A 23,047-nucleotide genomic window follows, 5' to 3' on the forward strand; every position below is an offset into this window, starting at 1 on the left:
AATCATTGTTGCAGCTGCCTGGGAGAAGGAAAACAATACTGATAGTCCATTTACCTTACTTCTTCCAAACACTTCACTCCAAGTTTGAATGAATGTTTTATTTCCTTTTTATCCCAGCCATTTTAACCCTTTTACGATCGTGGGAATTGGCCTATATAGATGGGGCTACTTTAAAATGTTTCTTACAGAAGAAATATGTTAAGCATATGCATAACCATGGTAGCAATTAAAAAGGAACAGTTTGGAGATGATGGGACCATTATTAGACTGAAGGTGAGGACATAAAAGTTCACCTGACACAAGACTGAATCCAAATATTACACTGTTGATTTTCTGTGCATTTGACTTTTACTGTACTTTTCGCCACATTTGTTGATAACACTCTGGATACATCCAGTAACTAACTAAGAATATCCTTGGAAAATTGGGGGCAGGTGCAACATAAGACAAAATGACAAGGGTTTGAGTGAGAGGTCTAACTGGCCTTTCTAAAGTTTGCACAGTTCCTAAGTCATTTCAATGTACTTTTATGACTCAAAGAGTAGTCTTCAACTATAAGGTGCTTATTTGAGCTCTCCTACTGTAACAGTGTCGTTGAGGAACTAGAGCGAGCACACTTGTAGTTGTTCTGATTGTAACACAGCACTGCATCCCCGCAATTACACAATTACTGTTGTTTATGCAATCCAAAAATGGTCCATTTATAAATCGCAATCTGGGTCAGGTGGGCATAATTTGGAAGCTTGTTCTTTTGCCAACATTACTAGCTCCACTTTTAAATAGGATCTTACAGTGTTAGGCTTTCACAATGCAATTCACTTTTAAATAGGATCTTACAGTGTTAGGCTTTCACAATGCAATTCACTTTTAAATAGGATCTTACAGTGTTAGGCTTTCACAATGCAATTCACTTTTAAATAGGATCTTACAGTGTTAGGCTTTCACAATGCAATTCACTTTTAAATAGGATCTTACAGTGTTAGGCTTTCACAATGCAATTCACTTTTAAATAGGATCTTACAGTGTTAGGCTTTCACAATGCAATTCACTTTTAAATAGGATCTTACAGTGTTAGGCTTTCACAATGCAATTCACTTTTAAATAGGATCTTACAGTGTTAGGCTTTCACAATGCAATTCACTTTTAAATAGGATCTTACAGTGTTAGGCTTTCACAATGCAATTCACTTTTAAATAGGATCTTACAGTGTTAGGCTTTCACAATGCAATTCACTTTTAAATAGGATCTTACAGTGTTAGGCTTTCACAATGCAATTCACTTTTAAATAGGATCTTACAGTGTTAGGCTTTCACAATGCAATTCACTTTTAAATAGGATCTTACAGTGTTAGGCTTTCACAATGCAATTCACTTTTAAATAGGATCTTACAGTGTTAGGCTTTCACAATGCAATTCACTTTTAAATAGGATCTTACAGTGTTAGGCTTTCAAAATGCAATTCAGAGAAACAGTTTATTTTGATGCACATAGAATGGAGTCATGACTGCATTATCCAATTGTATTCGTCACATCCGTCATAAACAACAGGTGTAGACTAACAGTGAAATGCTTACTTACGGGGCCTTCCCGACAATGCAGAGAGAAAGAAAATAGAGAAATAATAGAGAAGTATAACATGGAATAATAAAATGAAATACACAATGAGTAATTATAACTTGGCTATATACATGGGGTACCGGCAGGGGTAGTAGATAATTGACGTAGATATGTACAGATAGTAAACAGTAGCAGCAGTGTATGTGATGAGTCAAAAGAGTTTGTGCAGAAAGGGTCAATGCAGATAGTCCAGGTAGCTATTTGGTTAACTATTTAGCAGTCTTATGGCTTGGGGTTAGAAGCTGTTCAGGGTCCTGTTGGTTCTAGACTTGGTGCATCGGTACCGCTTGGTGCGTCTATGACTTGGGTGGTTGGAGTCTTTCACAATTTTTAGGGCCTTCCTCTGACACCGCCTGGGTTAGAGGTCCTGGATGGCAGGAAGCTCAGCCCCAGTGATGTACTGGGCTGTACGCACTGCCCTCTGTAGTACCTTGCGGTCTGATGCCAAGCAGTTACCATACCAAGCGGTGATGCAGCTAGTCAAGATGCTCTCAATGGTGCAGCTGTAGAACACACAGCCTAGTTTCAACGGAATATATTAGAGTAGGTAAGAAAAACGTTTCAACTTATATCTACCAGTAAATGCTAACTAAGGCATCAATGGGTCTGCAAACCAGGTATTGAAAAAGTTTTGTCCCGAAGTCTTTGTTGAATCTCTGCAATGCGCAATTCAGTCATCGTGCTGAATGAAACATTTCTGAAGGCTTTCACAAAATAACCTTCCCAATTAAATTATGACTGCAAAGTAGGCCTTCTTGGCAGAATGATATCATATGATTTCTATCAATCGGTTATGCAAGTTCTGCCATCACATGTACACTGTAGGCCTACATTGTAGACTACAGTACAGAAACAAAGCTAGCCAAACGTCTCTTGCAATGTGCTCAATTGACAACTACACCCTCCCAAAAATATATTTTTCCTAGACCTCAAAAATGATCTCCTGGTGTGGTTTAAGCATTGTTGTGGACTTAGAATATTACATTTGTCGTTTTTCACCCAAAAAAAGTGATTTTGAAAACGATAGGAAATCATAAAAGGTTTACTTTGGGACTTCCCACTGGGCGCCGATGTCAATTCAACGTTTATTCCACGTTGGTTCGTAATTTCATTGAAATAACGTGGAAACAACATTAATTCAACCAGTGTGGGCCCAGTGGGTTTCATTCGCCAGGAGGGCCGTTTGGGATGTTTTTTAGCCAAATTAGAATATACGCACATCTCCAGGCACCACTACACCACTGCCTGATGGGCCCCCGTGTTGAGGGTCAGCGTGGCAGATGAGTTGTTTCCTACCCTCACCACCTGGGTGCGGCCCGTCAGGAAGTCCAGGATCCAGTTGCAGAGGGAGGTGTTCAGTCCCAGGGTCCTTTGCTTAGTGATGAGCTTGGAGGGCACTATGGTGTTGAATGCTGAGCTGTAGTCAATGAATATCATTCTCGCATAGGTGTTCCTCTTGTCCAGTTGGGAAAGGGCAGTGTGAAGGGCAATATACTGTAGATTGCTTAATCTGTGGATCTGTTGGGGCGGTGTGCGAATTGTAGTGGGTCCAGGGTGTCTGGGATGATGGTGTTGATGTGAGCCATGACCAGCCTTTCAAAGCATTTCATGGCTACAGATGTGAGTGCTATGGGGCGATAGTCATTTAGACAGGTTACCTTGGCATTCTTAGGCACAGGGACTAAGGTGGTTTGCTTGAAACATGTAGGTATTACAGACTGGGTCAGGGAAAGGTTGAAAATGTCAGTGATGACACTTGCCAGCTGAGTCCGCATCCTGGTAATCTGCCTGGCCCTGCGGGTACGAGTGTAAAGGGCTACCAAAGTGTCTGAATAGAGCAGTTGTGGAGCCTACCTACCCATAGGTAATCAATGGCTCTTAGAGCAGGGCTGAGCCCAGGTATAAATATTCAGTGGATGGCTCTGCAAATGAAGAATTAATAAGAAGAGACTTCTGTTTCAACTCAGCTGGAAAGCAGACACTAGGCTTGTTTTGGCTGAGGTGTTGTTTTGCTCAGGCATCTGAAGTCCTAGCACCAGACATTGTGGGAGCTGACAGGCTGCTACTGTGAACCTTGATGACCTAGTAATGACAATATTCTCCTCAGGAGCTTTTAAGAAAATTACAAATGTGGAAACTCTCCCTCCCTCCCTCCCCTCCCTCCCTCCCTCCCTCCCTCCCTCCCTCCCCTCCCTCCCTCCTTCCCCTCCCTCCCTCCCTCCTTCCCCTCCCTCCCTCCCTCCCTCCTCCCCTCCCCTCCCTCCCCTCCCTCCTTCCCTCCCTCCCTCCCCTCCCTCCCTCCCTCCCCTCCCTCCCTCCCTCCCCTCCCTCCCTCCCTTCCCTCCCCTCCCTCCCTTCCCTCCCCTCCCTCCCAATCTATGCTATCTTCCTAGTGACTACTTTTTACCTTTCATCGTCTGGAACAGTACTGCCGTTGTGTCAATAACAAAGGCAATGCAATTGCTATCACATGAATAGAGTCCTGTCAAAGCCAGTTATGCCTAGGGCTTTGATGCTGACTGAAGAGTTTTCTCTCTCAATATCAATGTCAACACTGACTTCAAATGGTTGTATCACAAACACTCTCTGTTCTTTTCATTATAAAAAAAAAAGGTTTCAGTGCGGCCAAGGAGGCCGAGATGCTAAAATATACTTAATTTAATCCATGCTCGAAAGAATGCATAGGTGAAAGTGGAAAGTGCCCCCAAAAAAAGGAGCATACAAAAAAATAAAACTTCACTTTTTACCTTTTTGTATTTTTTCGAGGATGGATTAAATTAAGTACATTTTAGCATCTCATCCTCCTTGTTTTTTTTCCTTTTCATGCTCTGAGCGCGAGAGCACATTGAATTCTATAGATGCTTTTTCTCTTACACTGGCCACCTTTAATTGTAGCCTGAGCGCAGACCCTCATACTGGCTTTTTACATTATAGAACGGTGAAGAGGCTCAACTTGTTGAAATCATTTAACTACCAGTTCTTTAACCTCAGACACAATGTTGTTGTACACTGAGTGTAGAAAACATTAAGAACGCCTTCCTAATATTGAGTTGCACCTAAGAACAGCCTCAATTCATTGGGGCATTTATTTATTTTATTTATTTAACCTTTATTTAACTAGGCAAGTGTGGAGTCCATTTGGCATGGACTCAACAAGGTGTCGAAAGCGTTCCACAGGGATGCTGTGACCCATGTTGACTCCAATGCTTCCCACAGTTGTCAAATTGGCTGGATGTCCTTTGGGTGGTGGACCATTCTTGATACACAAGAGAAACACAGCAGCATTGCAGTTTTTGACACACTCAAACCGGCGCTCCTGGCACCTACTACCATACCCTTTTCAAAGGCACTTCAATATTTTGTCTTGCCAATTCACACTCTGAATGGCACACAAACACAATCTCTCAATTGTCTCAGGGCTTAAACATCCTTTAACTTGTCTCCTCCCCTTCATCTACACTGATTTGAAGTGGATTTTAACAGGTGACATCAATAAGGGATCATAGCCTTCACCTGGATTCACCTGGTCAGTCTATGTCATGGAGAAAGAGTTCCTAATGTTTTGAACACTCAGTGTCTAGGGGTCTGTTGTGGTCCAACAAACACACTATTACAGAGAGCTAATCTACAAGAGTCAGTCACAAGATTTAAGTATTGTTTCTCATTTGCTTAATGGTGCAGTGATATATAAAGAGTATGTAACCCCTCTAACAGCCGACAGTAAAGTTCATAGGTCACCAGATCAAAGCTTAAAGGGAAACTTTGAGGTTTGGTGGGAGATGAGGCCCTTAATCTACTTCCCCAGAGTCAGATTAATTTGAAGTTACCATTTTATTTTCTCTGTGTCCAGTATGAAGGAAGTTCTAGGTAGTTTTGTGAGCAAACGCTAACTAGTGTTAGAGCAATGCCTGGAAGTCTATGGGTATCTGCTAGCATCCCGAAGTATCCCTTTAACTACACAACCATATTTGGCACAGCTCCAGCACCAAAGTGGATTTGAAATGATGCACCCAGAGAAAATGCTCATGTGAAAGCGCTCCTCTGGTTTCCACAGTCTGTGCCACCAGGCCTACTACTGTTATGTCCCCAGCATGGAACAGAGCAGACTTTATTTATTATTACACCTTTATTTAACTAGGCAAGTCAGTTAAGAACAAATTCTTATTTACAATGACGGCCTACCCTAACCCGGATGACGCTGGGCCAATTGTGCACCCCCCTATGGGACTCCCAATCACGGCCGGTTGTGATACAGCCTGGAATCAAACCAGGGTATGTAGTGACACCTCTAGCACTGAGATGCAGTGCCTTAGAGCGCTGCGTCACTCGGGAGCCCAGGCTGATCTAACAAATAACAGATGCTTGAGCCCAGCCTTGGTGAAACGTCTTTTCTAGTGATTCCCATTTAGAAACAAATTCATCTGACCCCTTTCAGGGGAAAGTGTGGATAGTCTAGTAGGAGGCATCCTTCACGGCAGTAAATAAAGCGCAGGTACAAATCCGTTGTGACCGTTCACGCTTGCTACCTATAGGTCACCCTGGCCCTGGGAAGAGAACCCCCATCTAATTACTATAGTAACTGACAGCGTTGTGGTCTGGTAATTTGATTTATATAGATTTATACAAGGAATGGATTAATGTCTTATAAAAAATTCATAGCTTCGCTCGCACAGATGTTGCATCTGTCCAGCGCCCTGCTTTTTTTTGTTAACATTTGCCCTTTGTGTCGCACGTCACAAAGAGAACAAGAAATAGAACTGTGGTCTCATTTTCACCCAATCGCCTGCTATTTTCCTCTGTTAAGAAAACACTGCTTTGAGAGTTGTTGAAACAGCAGCCTCGGAGGCAATGTTGTGTCTCGGGGCTTCCCACTATAGGTCCATAACACTGGGATGTCAGCAGGGAAAACTGGACAGTTTGCTGTGGGAAAGTCTGGTCCATATTATTATACATCCACATGTTCTCTGTCATGGCTTTATTCCGTTTCATTAGGTCGCTGTTGTGATTCACCAAAACAATCACCCAAATAATAGGCCAATTAGTGGATAATAAAAGTGGGTTGCTTTTTGTGTAATTAAAATCCAAAGTATTTTCCGTTTTTCTTTGACTATTTCATTTGACTATTTCAAGCTTCAGAGGGGTTGGGTTAAATGCGGAAGGCACATTTCAGTGGGAGGCATTTAGTTGTACAACTGACTAGATTTTCCCCTTTCATTTTGAATGTGTTTATTCTTCTCACACAAGGTCTTCTGTAAATGTTGTTGTGCACTGTAATCAAGGTGAACTACGCTATAGACATAACCCAATTACACAAAGGGTTATTTGTCTCTGTCTGTGCTTTTCAAAGCGTTTCACTTCTGTTGTTTTCAGTAGCGTACATAGATAATTACCCTATGTTTTATTTACTGTTCATAGCAATACACATTATGTCATATTGTGCTGATTTATGTTGAGTATATGACTCATTACTTGATTGTATAGACATTGGATATGTCTGGTACTATTATACAGTGTATTTATAAGGATACAACGTGCCCATTTCTTTAGTATGGTTACATTTGTGAATCAACATCCATTTCTAAAGTATTTTCAAAGCTTTTATGCCTCAACCTGTCCATATTTATTTATTTTTCTTCTCGAACGAAAATGGCAGGCTAACGGTTTCACAATGCGAGGCATCAACCCACAATACACATTAATGTCACCTATTTTCCAGAAGTCTTGACCAATGTCCTGTGAATTGGTACTATAATACATTGGTTGGCAGGAGCAATCTCAGTGAATAGTAATTATTCTTTCCCAGTGACAGCATTGAGCAGGTTGGAGGGGTTTTTCCTATTGTTTTGAACAACTGTAAGAAAGTATATCAGAAAAGGTTGTGAGCCTCGAGCACAAAAGTTGGTGCCTTTTGTCATTCTCTGTAGACCCTCACTGTGACATTTTAGTGCTCTCTTGAATGTGTGTGGTGTATAATCATCTGAATAAGGAGCAATGTGTCTCACTTGCAGGGCTTTAGTTTAGCACATTTTGTGTTGGTGCTTTGACTGCCAAACAGTTCTCTAGTATTTTAATATAACTTGCGTCCCTCTCCAAAAAGCACCGAAGAGAATCCCTGCTGAAGCCTTTTCAGCTACTTGACTTTTCACAATGGGAAATATTGTAAGTGATAGTGCAATTTCAAAGCTTTGACGAGTTACAGTTCATATAAGGAAATCAGTCAATTGAAATAAATTCAAAGGCCTTAATCTATGGTTTTCACATGACTCGGCAGGGGCACAGCCATGGGTGGGCTGGGGAGGGCATCGGCCCACTGGGGAGCCAGGTCCAGCCAATCAGAATGAGTTTTTCTGCACAATAGGGCTTTATTACAGAAATACTCTTCAGCACTCCCCCGTGAGGCCGGTTGAACGTACTGCCAAATTCTCTCAAATAACGTTGGAGGCATCTTATGGTAGAGAAATGAGCATTCAATTATCTGGCAACAGCTCTGGTGGACATTCCTGCAGTCAGCATGCAAATTGCACGTTCCTTCAAAACGTGAGACATCTGTGGTATTGTGTGGTGGGAGGACAAAACTGCACATTTTGGTGGCCTTTTATTGTCCCCAGCACAAGGTACACCTGTGTAAAGAGCATGCTGTTTAATCAGATTCTTGACATGCCACACCTGTCAGGTGGATGGGTTATCTTGACAAAGCATAACATGCTCACTAACAGGGATGAAAACAAATTTGTGCACAAAAGGTGAGAGAAATAAGCTTCTTGTGCATATGGAATATTTCTGGGATCTTTTATTTCAGCTCATGAAACATGGGAACAACACTTTACATGTTGCGTTTGTATTTTCGTTCAGTGTCCATCACTACATGACCAAAGGTATGTGGACACCTGCTTGTTGAACATATGGAGTTGGTCCCCCCTTTTCTGCTATAACAGTCTCCATTCTTCTGGGAAGGCTTTCCACTAGATGTTGGAACGTTGCTGGAGGGACCTGCTTCCATTCAGCCACAAGAGCATTAGTGTCGGGCACTGATGTTGGGCGATTAGGCCTGGCTCGCAGTCGGCGTTCCAATTCATCCCAAAGGTGTTTGATGGGGCTGAGATCAGGACTCTGTGCAGGCTAGTCAAGTAGTTCCACACTGATCTCGACCAACCATTTCTGTATGGACCTCGCTTTGCGCAAGGGGGCATTGTCCTGCTGAAACAGGAAAGGGCCTTCCCCAAACTGTTGCCACAACGTTGGAAGCACAGAATCGTCTAGAATGTCATTATATGCTGTAGCGTTAAGCCCGAACCAAGAAAAACAGCCCCAGACCATTGTTTCTCCTCCACCAAACTTTACAGTTGGCACTATACAGTCGTGGCCAAATATTTTGAGAATTACACATATTCATTTTCACAAAGTCTGCTGCCTCAGTTTGTATGATGGCAATTTTCATATACTCCAGAATGTTATGAAGAGTGATCAGATGAATTGCAATTAATTGCAAAGTCCCTCTTTGCCATGGAAATTAACTGAATCCCCCAAAAAAACACTTCCACTGCATTTCAGCCCTGCCACAAAAGGACCAGCTGACATCATGTCAGTGATTCTCTCGGTTACACAGGTGTGAGTGTTGACGAGGACAAGGCTGGAGATCACTCTGTCATGCTGATTGAGTTTGAATAACAGACTGGAAGCTTCAAAAGGAGGGTGGTGCTTGGAATCATTGTTCTTCCTCTGTCAACCATGGTTACCTGCTAGGAAGCACATGCCTTCATCATTGCTTTGCACAAAAAGGGCTTCACAGGCAAGGATATTGCTGCCAGTAAGATTGCACCTAAATCAACCATTTATCGGATCATCAAGAACTTCAAGGAGAGCGGTTCAATTGTTGTGAAGAAGGCTTCAGGGCGCCCAAGAAAGTCCAGCAAGCGCCAGGACCGTCTCCTAAAGTTGATTCAGCTGCGGGATCGAGGTACCACCAGTTCAGCGCTTGCTCAGGAATGGCAGTAGGCAGGTGTGAGTGCATCTGCACGCACTGTGACGCGAAGACTTTTGGAGGATGGCCTGGTGTCAAGAAGGCCAGCAAAGAAGCCACTTCTCTCCAGGAAAAACATCAGGGACAGACTGATATTCTGCAAAAGGTACAGGGATTGGACTGCTGAGGACTGGGGTAAAGTCATTTTCTCTGATGAATCCCCTTTCCGATTGTTTGGGGCATCTGGAAAAAAGCTTGTCCGGAGAAGACAAGGTGAGCGCTACCATCAGTCCTGTGTCATGCCAACAGTAAAGCATCCTGAGACCATTCATGTGTGGGGTTGCTTCTCAGCCAAGGGAGTGGGCTCACTCACAATTTTGCCTAAGAACACAGCCATGAATAAAGAATGGTACCAACACATCCTCCGAGATCAACTTCTCCCAACCATCCAGGAGCAGTTTGGTGACGAACAATGCCTTTTCCAGCATGATGGAGCACCTTGCCATAAGGCAAAAGTGATAACTAAGGGGCACGGGGAACAAAACATTGATATTTTGGGTCCATGGCCAGGAAACTCCCCAGACCTTAATCCCATTGAGAACTTGTGGGCAATCCTCAAGAGGCGGGTGGGCAAACAAAACCCGACAAATTCTGACAAACTCCAAGCATTGACTATGCACGAATGGGCTGCCATCAGTCAGGATGTGGCCCAGAAGTTAATTGACAACATGCCAGGGCAGATTGCAGAGGTCTTGAAAAAGAAGGGTCAACACTGCAAATATTGACTCTTTGCATCAACTTCATGTAATTGTCAATAAAGGCCTTTGACACTTATGAAATGCTTGTAATTATACTTCAGTATTCCATAGTAACATCTGACAAAAATATCTAAAGACACTGAAGCAGCAAACTTTGTGGAAATTAATATTTGTGTCATTCTCAAAACTTTTGGCCACGACTGTACATTGGGGCAGGACGCGTTCTCCTGGCATCCGCCAAACCCAAATTCATCCGTCGGACTGCCAGATGGTGAGGCGTGATTCATCACTCCAGAGAATGCATTTCCACTGCTCCATAGTCCAATGGTGGCGAGCTTTACACCACTCCAGCCGACACTTGACATTGTGCATGGTGACCTTAGGCTTGTGTGCGGCTGCTCGGCCATGGAAACCCATTTCATGAAGCTCCCGAAGAACAGTTATTGTGCTGACATTGCTTCCAGAGGCAGTTTGGAACTCTGTGGTGACTGTTGCAACCGAGGACAGACGATTTTTACACACTTCAGCACTTGGCGGTCCCGATTTTATACACCTTTCGGGCAAGGGGTGTGGCTGAAATAGCTGAACCCACTAATTTGAAGTGGTGTCCACATACTTTTGTGTGTATAGTGTATTTCTGTATTTAAAACAGTTGAACAATTTAATCTTGTTCAGTGCATCAACCATGTTCTTTATCATACCCATCTAAACATCAATCCATTGAGTTATGTAGTCTACAGTCTTCTATAATTCAATGAAGATTTGTAATTATTTCAGCAGATTATTTAGCTGTGTTGCATTTGTTTCATTTCAAGTCGTTGTTATAGATTGATATGATGTTGGTATTGTGGTGTTAGTATGAGTGTGTGTATCATATACAGTAGCTCAGCTCCTTTTGTTTCAACCTCTTGATGAAAATACGCCGTGTAAAAAGTGAATTTTCAGCGAGTATATGATCCTCTGTGGAGACTGGTAGAGTAACTCCCTATAGGTCAGTCGTGTAATGTATGGATAAGATAGATTCTATTGACCACGCCTGAGCCATTGTGACAGCAGCCCGTCGTGGGTCGCCATCAATTCGGCGGAAGGATTTCCAGTGGCTTCCGATCAAATTTTTTTATTTTTTTTATTTTTATTCATTACTTCTGCATGTCTTCTCTCCCAGTAATCGCTTAGATTTATTCACCTGACAACTCATTCATTCCTCCGTGAAGCAGAATGAAAGGCAGGTGGTTGGCCTCAAATAATGCTGAAATAATTAGATTGGAAAATGTGGGCTTTGAACGGGATTAGAGATGAGTGGAGTGAGAACAATGAGGAGAAGATGAGAGGGTCAAAGCAAATAAAGGAAGAAGATATCCCTTGCTCTTTTCTCGTTTTCTCTCTCTGTCTTAGTGTTTAATTCAGGCCCGTATCTGATTTGTCATATGAAATGGGAAAATGGGTACTGAGTAAAGACTAGCTCATACAGAAAGTACTTCAGAAAGTAAAAAAGGCATAATGACTAGAAATATTTAATGATCGTATCGTTGTGTTTACAGATGCTACACTGCTACGAAGAGGGCTGAGTGCTTCACTACTGTATATTTGACCTCAGCATTCTGTTAATTAAATAATAATGTAACATTATACTGTAGTATCACATACAGTAGCTTTGGCTTGCATGTGTTCAGAATGTTCCTCCCTCCTGATCTGAAATATCAAAATGACACCACAGCACTATATTTCAGGGTGAATGTCTGTATACTGTTGGACGGCTGTTCTCTGGTTGACGTTTTGTGAAATTAAGAGCCATTTGCTTATTGACTTGAAACGCCTGAGGCCAGTCGGAATGGAGTGATGAAATGCACCTTGGGATTAGAGCTCTTATGAATGAAACTGACGGGAGGAATTTTATCTGAGGGAAAGGGTGGGGTGGAGGTGCTACCCGGTAGGGCAGTTGCTCAAACAGGTGCCACACACGTATATTCACATGCGCGCACAGAGGGAGCCCGAAAGCGGTAACTAACTGAAGTCCGGACACTGCACAATATGACGAAAGATATATCTTTCAAAAATCATGTTGATGAGTTAAGAATTAAATTGGGCTTCCTTTATAGGAATAAGTCATGCCTTTAGTTAAATAGCAGAAAAGATATCATTCAGTCGGCATTCATACCGTTTATAGGTTATGGCGATATCATCTATATGAATGCAGCTCTGCCACTGCATGGAAGCAGTTTATCATCGCGCACTCTGCTTTATTACGGGCGAAAGGTTCGGTACGCATTACTGCGCTCTGTATCAGAACTTAGGCTGTCCCTCTCGTAGATCGATGCTTTGCACTCTTTTTGTTTATAAATCCCCCGTGCACAAACTACCGCCGCACCTTACTTCATTGTTAACCTACAGACTTAGGAGCTTCCAGACTCGGTCTCAGGGATGGCTAACTCTGGAGATCCTGTCGATCTCCACTGAGTTGGGTAAATCTGCTTTTAGTTTTATTGCACCTTGAGGAATAATCTCTAAAACTAGATGATTTGGTACTTCTAGGACAATTTTTATTCATTTTTTATTTAACTAGGCAAGTCAGTTAAGAACAAATTCTCATTTACAATCACGGCCTACCCATCCAACCCTAACCCGGACAATGCTGGGCCAATTGTGCGCCGCCCTATGGGACTCCCAATCACGGCCTGGAATCGAACCAGGGTCTGTATTGACGCCTCTAGCACTGAGATGCAGTGCTTTAGACCGCTGCGCCACTCGGGAAGGGGTTTTGAGACAGCTGATTGAGGATATTTTTATTGAAGAATGTGTTTTGTTTTCTATGATTTGTTTTTTTATCTCTGTTTTTCTTTTCATAGTGTATTGATGCGTATAGTTGTGATTATATTTTTGTAATTACAAGGCTCATCTGTAAAAGGCTCATCTTACAAGACTTCTTGTCAAAATAAAGGTGAAAAATAAAATAAAATACCTTAGGTACTGTTTAAGTTTGTTTTTATAATTATTTAGTGCAACTTAAATACAAAGCATGTCTACACATGTTCAATTTATTGTGACGCTTGTATTTTAGAAGTGTCTGCTACTAATTTCTTTCTTTAGTGCCGCCATCCCAGTGTAATTGGATTTTGACATTTGTCGGGGCTATCATCTTGACAGGACCTATTGATTCCCCTCTGGATGTATTTCACATGTCATGATGTGAGCTCTGACTACAGTAAAGGGTGAACCCTCATTTATTTCTGCCATATAATCCATAATGAAATTAAAGTAATATCACTGCCTCTGATTTCTTATGCAGCAACTGTTGCTAGGAGGTAGCCTCTCTCTATTCAGCAGGGTTTGCAATGAGGACATTGATTCATAGATGAATATGCGTATTGCACAATGTGATGTGACTGGCTGGGAAGGATACCAATTAACAAATGACCTTTAGAAAGATAATGTAAAGATAATGAATGCACTGCTCACTGTTTGCCTGCTCTTGGAGTAGGCAGGTTACAGACAATACAATCAGTACACTTGTACAGAACAGTGCCACCTGTTATTAAATTCTATATTGCTGCTCCTATACAATCCATAGGGCATAGGCCTTCAGTACACCTACAACCTTTTGCTGAATCTCTCAGTAATGGCTGTAGTCCTGAGCGGTAGGTAACCACAGGGATCTATCTGTTAGACAGACAGTTAGTTCCCCTCTGGACCCAGGCTAGTCAGTCACAGCAAGAGAGCCTTGGCCTGGAGCTTCATATCTATCCGCACAATAACCAGGTCCGGTATCTATCCGATCTGATGAGAGGCAGCTGCGGGCACCGAGTCAGGCCACAGCTAGGCGTCACAATCAAACAGGCCTCCAGACTAAAATAACCATTAACTGTAGCCTTACTGTGAGCGTACTATGGCCTCTGGCTACAGGTCCAGACCTTTATGTCACAGGTGTGCACTAGCCAGGTAATTAAAGGGCCAGTACAAGCAAGCAGGGTTCAAGCCCCTCTCCCTTTTTCCTGCCTCGATTGCTACAGTAGCCTCCGACGCCCACTTCTAACGCATATAACCTGAAGACTGAACAATTTGACGTTTGTTTAGTTAGTGTACGGCCATTGTTTTTGAAATATGCAGACATTTCTGATTATCACTATGCATATCAACTCTCTCCCAACCTGTAGCTGTAGTTTTCAGTTGTTGACAGGTGTCTAAGGTATTGCATGAGTCCCCCTAGTGGCAGCAATATGCACACCAGCAATGATCTGACTGAGTGGCTGTGTGTGGGCAGAGTTGGATGGGATGTTGAATCATGCTACCACGATGAGTGAATAAAAAATGGCCGAGCATATTTTGTATTTAGTAAAAAATATGCTTTTGTATTCTTGAAAATGTGTGTTTTAGCTCATCTATGATTAACCTGGCTGGCATGGAATTGAAACATCACATGCCATGATCGACTGGAGTCCGCCTTTTGAGACCGACTATGTTGTTATGTAGCTGTCTGAGCAGAATCCTAATAGGGCAGAATAACAAGCTGTGTGTTCTCTATGATTGAACCTCAACATTCTTGCCACATTACTGTATCCATTTTCTATAGGTTGCTGTGGTTGACCTTGTGCTCCAGTCCGATGTCATACAATGACACCTAGTAGTTGTTTTTTTAACAAGAAAAAAAAAAGGGATGACTGTCACGTGCATCACCTTTTCAGCACACATATACAGATGGTTGGTCCCGCCCGAGGCTGTGGAAGCAGTTGATCCCCAGACAGATTAAGCTGTAATCAGATGTCTCTGTGGGCCAGGGCTCAATCAGCACCTCTGGGCTCTCCTCAGGGTGGTTGAAGGATGGCTGGAGACAGAGACAGCCCTATGGGGATTCTAACAACCCACTGTGAGAGGGAGAACATAGACATACACTACTGTAAAATACTGCTATATTTATGTATGACATCGTGGCGTAGCCTAACACTGGATGAAACATATGCAATTATCGTCTCATTAACGAAATGATCAACCGCAGTCGTGATTCCAGGCTAGCCGGTTGATCACAGAAACACAGATTCGAGAGACAGCCTGGTCTCTGTTGAGAATTAACCCTCTTGAAGATATCCCTGTCTTGTTTAATGACAAAGAAAGTTTTATGTATGTTTCCATTGAAGTGCCATGAATCATCCTTAGCCTCTTTTTAAGAATTCCCTGCCTGATATTTGTCATACAATATGGGTTATGAGGATCATAGACAGAATTGGTTATAGATTGCAGGGCTTCACAGGTAGCGACAGGCTGGTGTGTTCTGGGATTGATTTATGTAGCTTAAAAGCTCTCCTATTATTTCATGTGATTTAGTGTCAGATAAAACAGCTGCTCCTCATCATTATTGGATGGGCCTTGGGATGAGACGGTGGTGGGGAGCAGGGGCATAAATTACCTCTCTCTCTCTCTCTCTATTGGCCTGCAGTGTGGGAAGTGGGGGAGAAGGGATGTGCTGCCTGCTATAGAGATGGGCTGACGATCCCCTGGCTTGGCTCACTGGGAAAGACTGGGAGTGCTTAAGGAGATCAATCTCAGAATGTCTCCCTTTGTAATACGCTCGTCGTGTAACATTGATCATACTGTAGGTCGGAGTTGAGTGGAGGACCTCTTTCTAGTCTAAACCTTTCTTTGCGTATAGTGCGGTCTCATTGTTGTGGTTGTAAGTCTTGAAACGTGTAGTTGACAAGCGTTTTGAAGTTTGCCTAATTTCTCAGAACGTGTGGGTTACAGAATGCTTTTCCTCGATTTCCCATATCTGTTCCAGCTACTGAGACATCGCTTTGTTTGTGATTGTCTTGTTTTTGAGCGAGACAATGACTTATTCAAAGCAAATTGTATTCGTCACATCCTTCGTAAACAGCAGGTGTAGACTAACAGTGAAATGCTTAATTATGGGCCCTTCCCAACAATGCAGAGAGAGAAAACAGAGAAATAATAAAAAGGTAAAACATAATAATAAATACACAATGATTAACAATAACTTGGCTATATAGATGGGGTACCAGTACCAAGTTCATGTGCTGGGGTACGAGGTAATTGAGGTAGATATGTACATATAACTAGGTATAAAGTGACATAATAAACAGTAGCAGCAGCGTATGTGATGAGTCAAAAGAGTTTGTGCAGAAAGGGTCAATGCAGATAGTTAAATAGTTAACCAAATAGCTACCTGGACTAACTATATAGCAGTCTTATGGCTTGGGGTTAGAAGCTGTTCAGGGTCGTTCAGGTTTCTGCGGTAGCAGAGAGAACGGTCTATGACTCTGGTGGCTGGAGTCTTTAGGGCCTTCCTCTGTGACCACCTGGATGGCAGGGAGCTCGGCCCCGGTGATGTACTGGGCCGTACGCATTACCCTTTAGCGCCTTGTGGTCTGATGCTAAGCAGTTGACATACCAAGTGGTGATGCAGCCACTCAAGATGCTCGCAACGTGCAGCTATAGAATTTGTTGAGGATCTGAGGGCTACTGCCACATTTATTTCAGCCTCCTGAGGGAGAAGAGGCGTTGTTGTGCCCGGACCATGATAGATCCTTAGGGATGTGGACACAGAGGAACTTGAAGCTCTCGAACCGCTCCACTCCAGCCCCAACGATGGGAATGGGGGGCGTGCTCGGTCCTCTGTTTCCTGTAGTCCACGATCAGCTCCTTTGTCTTGCTGACGTTGAGGGAGAGGTTGTTGTCCTGGAATCACACTGCCAGGCCACACTGCCAGGTTTTCATCTTTTCCAGGTGGTAGAGGGAGTGCAATAGAGTTTGTGTCATCTGTGGATCTGTTGGGGTGGTATTTAAATTGGAGTGGGTCCAGGGTGTCTGGGATGATGGTGTTGATGTGAGCCATGACCAGTCTTTCAAAGCATTTCATGGCTACAGATAGTAATTTAGACAGGTTACCTTGACGTGCTTGGGAACAGGGACTATGGTGGTCTGCTTGAAACATGTAGGTATTACAGACTCGGACAGGGAGAGGTTGAAAATTACAGTGAAGACACTTGCTAGCTGGTCAGCGCATACTCTGAGTACGTATCCTGGTAATCTGTCTGGCTCTGCGGCCTTGTGACTGTTAACCTGTTTAATCCTTAAGTCTATTGATGCACCCGTATGTCAATCTATACTTAACAAAAATGTAAATGTAACATGCAACACTTTCAACGACTTTACTGAGTTAGAGTCCATATAAGTAAATCAGTCAATTGGAATGAATTAGGCCCTAATTTATGTATTTCACATGACTGGGCAGGGGTGCAGCCATTGGTGGGCCTGGGAGGGCATAGGCCCACCCACTTGGGAGCCAAGCCCACCCACTTGGGAGCCAAGCCCACCCACTGGGAAGCCAGGCCCAGCCAATCAGAAAGTTTTTCCTCACAAAAGGGCTTTATTACAGACAGAAATACTCCTCAGTTTCATCAGCAGTCTGGTGAAGCAGCCAGTGAAGCAGCCAGATGTGGAGGTCCTGGGCTGGCATGGTTACACGTGGTCTACGGTTCTGAGGCCAGTTGGACATACTGCCAAATGCTCTAAAACAACGTTAGAGGTGGTTTATGGAAAATAAATTAACATTAAAGTCAGCTTTCCAATTGCACGCTCCTTCAAAACTTGCAATTGTGTTCGTTGTCCATAGCTTATGCCTGCCCATACCATAACTCCACCGCCACCATGGGGCAGGCACTATGTTCACAACATTAACATCAGCAAACCGCTCGCCCACACGACACAATACACGTGGTCTGCGGGCAAGAGTGTTGGGCCAGTAATCGAAAGGTCACTGGTTTGAATCCCTGAGCTGACTAGGTGCAGAGGCCTGTTGGACGTACTGTCAAATTCTTTAAAATGACGTTGGGAGGTGGCTTATAGTAGAGAAATGAACATTGAATACTCCGGCAACAGCTCTGGTGGTCATTCCTGCAGCCAGCATGCCAATTGCACACTCCCTCAGAATGTGAAACATCTTTGGCATTGTGTTGTGTGACAAAACTGCGCATTTTAGAGTGGCCTTGTATTGTCCCCAGCACAAGGTGCACCTGTGTAATGAGCATGCTGTTTAATCAGGTTCTTGATATGCCACACCTGTCAGGTGGATGGATTATCTTGGCAAAGGAGAAATGCTCACTAACAGGAATGTAAACAAATGTGTGCACAAAAGTGGGAAGAAAAAGCTTTTTGTGCACATAGAACATTTCTGGGATCTTTTATTTCAGCTTATGAAACATGGGACCAACACTATACATATTTTGTTCAGTATAAGTAACATCATTTTTAAAAATCCCAATTTTTTGCATGGTCTGTGTCTCAATCCGCAGCATCCGCCTATGTGGGCCTTTCGCATCTGCGGTGGAAAGTGGCCGAGCTACAGCAGTGTTGGTCAGACCATGAGACATCCCGAAAATCGGTGTTATTTATTTTTCTTTAACCGGCAGTGTTTTTTTGGGGGGGGGGGGGACACATGAATCAAGGTGTGAGTCATGTGTCCGAAGGGAGAATGGTAAATCATTGTAGAAAAGAATGGTACACACCCAAATCTGTGCCCAATGTCTAATTTGTCAAGAATACAACGCAGGGAAGCAAGTACCGACCTATTTGTCAAGCCTACCAGTCCCCTGGGGCCCTTTAATATGCAAATTGATTTTGTTCACCTGTCTGTAAAATGAAAAAAGATATGTTGGTAATGGTTGACAGTTACTCCAAATGGGTTGAAGCCTTCCCCACATCAAATAAGGATGCAAATACTGGGGGTAAGTGCCTGTTACAAGACATTGTTCCATGATTCGATGTACCACAAAGTTTAGATAGCGGTAAGGGTGACCGACCGCCTCGATTCTGAATAATGTAGCAAAATTTGAAATTGTGTTTTTTACATTGGATAAAAGTAGAGACTCAGAGCTAGAAAATGGTAAATCATACACTGAAGTTGTGGAACAATGGGAAAGTAATTCTGCTTTGAAAGTTGATAAACTTGTAACCCCACCTTTGAGAAAATGGCCCTTGAATGTTTTGGTACACCTACTGGAGAGCTCTTCTTTGTCTACACCCATTCAGCATCATTCACATCATCTAAAGCATTAGCCCTACCCATCTCTTTAAGGATTCACATGTGAGGCCATGTTTATTTGTCACATGCACAGGATACAGAAGGTGTAAACATTACAGTGAAGTAGTTACTTGCATAGTAGCAATATCAAAAACAGAAAGTGTCCAGATAAAAATCTTTAAATCTTTTATCATTATTAGATAACGCTTACCTGAAACTTGTCTAAATTGATGAGTCATGTGAAGGAAATGCTATTACCACCCCCTCCCAGCCACATCTAGCTAAGTGGATGGGTCACTTAGCTAGATGTGAAAATCACCCCCAGACACACCTGTCTAATGCTAACAAACTTTGTCTAGACATGTACACATGTTCATGAAATACAATAGATGGCCAAAATCACCCCCAGACACACCTGTCTAATTTGATGGGTCATGTAACAATCCGGCCGAAGTGGAATCTTTTGTTTAGACATAGCTATCTAGCTAAACAATGAACCGTCATAATCCCAACTCATACTACTGCCAATACAAACATTGTCATAGCTGTAGAATGAATCTGCAGGTAGCTAATGCTAACAAACTTTGTTCAACGGTAGCTAGCTAACCTTAAGGCTATAACTAGCAATGCAAATGCAAATGTATGATTCGAATAATAGATCATACATGTAACGTTAGCTAGCGAGCCAGCAAGCTAACATTTGCTCGCTAACTAACAGTACGCTTTAGCTTGCAATAAAAACTACATTCTGACAAAATTAGAAAAGTATATCTGAAAATGTAGCTAGACTCTTACCAGTATACATGGAGGAACGCTTCACGGCAGACCTGAACCATTTAACTTCATTTTGTTTGGTCAGCTTTGTGTCAAGTCACTCCAGTTCACACTGACCGTGGCGTGTGCAGAAAGTAGCCCATCACCTTTTGCAACTGATCTGTCGATAGCTCCTGCTAAATTCAGGGCATCAATGTTAGGAAAAGTAGCAAACCTTTTGTAGTTCTCGAGGGCTTACGTTATATCTTTCAAAAATGACGCAGTAGAAAGGACTGTCAATACATCCTGAAAAGCTCACATTATAGACAGAAGCAAACTACATGGCAGACCAATCCAAACTCATCTCCCGGCATGTCCAGCCCATCCATTATCTCAGCCAATCATGGCTAGCGGGAAGGTTCCTGGCTTTTTCCACGGCTAAACCAACTAGGCTCGTAATTTAACAATTGTATTCATATTTATTGATGGAATACAAGTTTGTTATTAAGGCACATGAAAGCTCACATGTTCCAGAAAGCATTTCTGCCAAATAACGCATTTTGATCAAAAATAAATGTTCACATTCCAATGCCGCTCCTGTGAACTAGTGAGGTGCGACATATGCGTAGTTTCCTGAAACGAGTCACGTATTTCACATCGATGATAATGAAAGAACTGTGTGACATGCTGCAAGTTAAGAGGAATTTACATGTACTGCTTCACCCGGAAAGGTCTGGACTTATAGAACGCTATAATGGTGTTCTGACAAATAAACTGTAAAAAATATGTGCCCAAACAAGACTTACCTGGGTGGATGCATTATCAATAGCAATCAGCTGCAGGGGAGATCTACCTCAGATTTCAGAGGAAAGAACTCAGAGTGAATGGTTACATGAATGGTGTGGTTACATGAACGATTACATTTCCCTTATGTAGTGGGAGGTGATAAGACAATCACATTGTTTGCACAACCGTTATTTTATACAAGCAACCGTTCCGGAACAGAATGGCCTTGTGTTAGGGTGCAGACATACCAGGAGTCTATGAAAAGCATAACATCACGGTCCAACACAGAACATATCCCTTGAAGTTACAACAGCTCACCCCAGATGGTTCCACCATTAGGGTGTGCCAGTACAGAGAAGAGCTTGGACTCGGCTGAGCGTCTGGATTAGTGGCCCGCTCCTTGAAAACGGCGGCTCTAGCATTTAGCTCAGTGTGGATGTTGCATGTAATCCATTTCTTCTGGTTGGGATATGTACGTATGGTTACTGTGGGGGGGATGTCGTCGATGCACTTATTTATGAAGCTGGTGACTGATGTGTTTAACTCCTCGATGTCATCGGATGAATCACGGAACAATTCCAGTCTGTGCTAGCGAAATAGTCCTGTAGCTTAGCACCCGCTTCATCAGACCACTTCCGTATTTCAGTTTTTGGTTGTAAGCAGGAATCCGGAGGATAGAGTTATGGTCAGATCTGCCAAATGGAGGGCAAGGAAGAGCTTTGTATGTGTTTCTATGTGTGGAGTAAAGGTGATCTAGAGTTTTTTTGCCTCTAGTTGCACAGGTGACATGCCAGTAGAAATGAGGTAAAACAGATTTCAGTTTCCCTGCATTAAAATCACCAGCCACTAGGAGCGCCACCTCTGGATGAGCATTTTCTTGTTTGCTTGTGGGCCTATACAGCTCGTTGAGTGCAGTCTTAGTGCCAGCATCGGTTTGTGGTGGTAAAAAAACTGCTTCGAAAAATACAGATAAATACACTGCTCAAAAAAATAAAGGGAACACTAAAATAACACATCCTAGATCTGAATTAATGAAATAATCTTATTAAATACTTTTTTCTTTACATAGTTGAATGTGCTGACAACAAAATCACACAAAAATAATCAATGGAAATCCAATTTATCAACCCATGGAGGTCTGGATTTGGAGTCACACTCAAAATTAAAGTGGAAAACCACACTACAGGCTGATCCAACTTTGATGTAATGTCCTTAAAACAAGTCAAAATGAGGCTCAGTAGTGTGTGTGGCCTCCACGTGCCTGTATGACCTCCCTACAACGCCTGGGCATGCTCCTGTGGCGGATGGTCTCCTGAGGGATCGCCTCCCAGACCTGGACTAAAGCATCCACCAACTCCTGGACAGTCTGTGGTGCAACGTGGCGTTGGTGGATGAAGCGAGACATGATGTCCCAGATCTGCTCAATTGGATTCAGGTCTGGGGAACGGGCGGGCCAGTCCATAGCATCAATGCCTTCCTCTTGCAGGAACTGCTGACACACTCCAGCCACATGAGGTCTAGCATTGTCTTGCATTAGGAGGAGTCTGAGGATCTCATCTCGGTACCTAATGGCAGTCAGACTACCTCTGGCGAGCTCATGGAGGGCTGTGCGGCCCCCCCAAAGAAATGCCACCCCACACCATGACTGACCCACCGCCAAACCGGTCATGCTGGAGGATGTTGCAGGCAGCAGAACGTTCTCCACGGCGTCCCCAGACTCTGTCACGTCTGTCACATGTGCTCAGTGTGAACCTGCTTTCATCTGTGAAGAGCACAGGGCGCCAGTGGCGAATTTGCCAATCTTGGTGTTCTCTGGCAAATGCCAAACGTCCTGCACGGTGTTGGGCTGTAAGCACAACCCCCACCTGTGGACGTCTGTTTGTGACCGTTTGAGCAGACACATGCACATTTGTGGCCTGCTGGAGGTCATTTTGCAGGGCTCTGGCAGTGCTCCTCCTGCTCCTCCTTGCACAAAGGTGGAGGTAGCGGTCCTGCTGCTGAGTAGTTGCCCTCCTACGGCCTCCTCCACGTCTCCTGATGTACTGGCCTGTCTCCTGGTAGCGCCTCCATGCTCTGGACACTACGCTGACAGACACAGCAAACCTTCTTGCCACAGCTCGCATTGATGTGCCATCCTGGATGAGCT

The 23,047-nt window shown here is 43.3% G+C and overlaps 1 protein-coding gene across 6 annotated transcripts in view; it reads left to right on the forward strand.

The window, feature by feature from the left end:
- LOC115192831 (exostosin-1) overlaps window positions 1–23,047 on the forward strand; it is a 283,690-nt gene that overhangs the window by 222,560 nt on the left and 38,083 nt on the right. The window lies entirely within an intron of this gene.

Source organism: Salmo trutta, chromosome 1 (assembly GCF_901001165.1).
Source record: "Salmo trutta chromosome 1, fSalTru1.1, whole genome shotgun sequence".
In the NCBI taxonomy this organism is placed as follows: Eukaryota; Metazoa; Chordata; class Actinopteri; order Salmoniformes; family Salmonidae; genus Salmo; species Salmo trutta.